Here is a 1,892-nt window from a genome sequence, read left to right as displayed (position 1 = left end):
CCCCCATCAGGCCCCATCCCCTGCCTGCTCCCCCAGCCCCTCTGAGCACCCCCGACTGCTCTTCCAGCCCCATCAGTAGCTGTCCAGCCCGGCCCCAGCTCCTGGTTCTTCAAAAAAGCCCCACGCTCACCGCTACTGCGGCAGCCGTCAGAGCTTCTGGAGGCTCATGACAGAGCCCCCCATGCAGCGCAGGGCAGTGGGGGGTGGCAGGAATCGCCCCCAGCCTGGCAGTAGCTGGTGAGTGCGGGGCTTTAAAAAGAGCTGGGGCTGGGCTATATATCTATAGATATAGGTATTAGCTGAACACAACGTTTTCTTGCTACATTTACAATTTTAAAGCAATCTAGAGGCCTAAGAAGTCCTCAATCCCTATAATAAAATAAATTCTGAACACCTATAAAATTTTGATATTTGATTTTGGGTTTATCATGGACAAATCAGAGCTCTCCTTGCCCCCTTCACTCACAGAATGCAGTCCAGGCTCCTATCTCCCAATCCACAGCTCCCCCAGCCCTGGTGGTGCCCCTCACTTCCCTGCAGCCCTACTGGTACCCCTCACTTCCCATCCACAATCAATTAGCCTTGCTGATGCCCCTCACCCCCCCATAGCACCCTCCAGCCCCGCTAGTGCCCCTCACTCCCCAGTGACAGCCCCCTGCCTCCCTCAGCTCTGCCAGAGGTGCCTCCAGCTGCCAGGGCTAGGGACCTGGGTCCACAACCCCCTGAAGGAAGTGGCAGCTGCTGCAGCAGAGCAGAGTACAGAGCCTGGCTCCTCCCCCCTTCCCAACCCCAACCTCCGCCTGCTGCAGGGGCAGGTGGGGGTGGGGCCAGCTTCCTAATGCTGCATGCACTCCCAGGGGGGCAAGGGGACCCATGCCCCCAGATCTACGCATGGGGCAGGGGCAGGCAGGGACTGCATGCTGCAGGCTTGGGCTCCCCACCCTGATGCCTTCCCTTGGGACCTCCCCATAACACAGCAAGTCTGACCCGGCACTGCAAGAAACAGTGGGGGCCGTGCGGAAAAGTTGCTTGCCACTGCAAGCCCCGTGCTGCCCTGGCAAGACATCCCCTGCCCCTGTGGCAGCAGCAAGGGGCACAAACCCATGCTGCCTCCTCCACTGAAGCTGCACTGACAGTGGACGTCTTGCCAGGACAGTGTGGAGCTTGTAGTGGCAAGGAACTTCCCTGTCTAGCCCACTGTTCCCTGCAGCACCGGGTTACACCCGCTGGGCTGCAGAGGCCCCAGGGGAGGGCAGGAGAGTAGGGAGCCTGAGCCTGCAGTGGACAGCCTACCCTGTGCACAGATCTGGGGGGCATGGGTCCCCCCCCGTTCCCCAGGGAGTGTCTGCAGTGTCCAAGAGTTGGCCCCATCCCCTGCCCCCTAGAACAGCTGCCTATAGTCCCATCCTGCTCCCTACTGGGGCCCTGCGGCTGCGCATTGCAGCCCTGGGCTCTGGGTCCCAAGCCCCATCCACTGCCCAGCTAGGCAGCAGCTCCAGCTCCAGCCCTGCCCAATTGCCTCCCTCCCTCCCTATGGGGGCCTCAATCCCTGCCTCCTCTCTCTGCCCTCCCCCCACACTGACTTACCTGCAGGAGACGCTCTTCAGGCTGCCTGGCGGTCATGTGCATACACATGCACATGGTGCCCCCTGCCTGAGCCAGCCCTCCTCCCACTCCGCACCCAGTCCCGTGCAGGCTGGAACCCTGCCAGCCTTCAGAGAGCTCTTTGCAAAACCACAAAATCCATGGCTTTCCCTGTTAAAACAAGAAATCCATGTTTTCCTCAGGTAAAGGGGGGAATCTGCATTTTTTTTCTATTTCCCCATGGGAAACGGAAAACCTGGATCCGTGCTCATAACAAGTCATGGCAAAGCTTTGTTCAGTTAAGCACC

General features: G+C 59.6%; 1 protein-coding gene across 3 annotated transcripts in view; it reads right to left on the bottom strand.

Annotated features, from left to right (window-relative positions):
• The window catches only part of FAM193A (family with sequence similarity 193 member A), a 155,060-nt gene that overhangs the window by 14,046 nt on the left and 139,122 nt on the right, over positions 1-1,892 (bottom strand). The gene's annotated exons all lie outside the window — the stretch shown is intronic.

This window comes from Gavialis gangeticus, unplaced genomic scaffold, assembly GCF_001723915.1.
Source record: "Gavialis gangeticus isolate Ggan-Ray unplaced genomic scaffold, GavGan_comp1, whole genome shotgun sequence".
NCBI lineage: Eukaryota > Metazoa > Chordata > Crocodylia > Gavialidae > Gavialis > Gavialis gangeticus.
The sequence above is the reverse complement of the archived record's forward strand: the minus strand, read 5'-3'. Positions and strand labels throughout refer to the sequence as shown.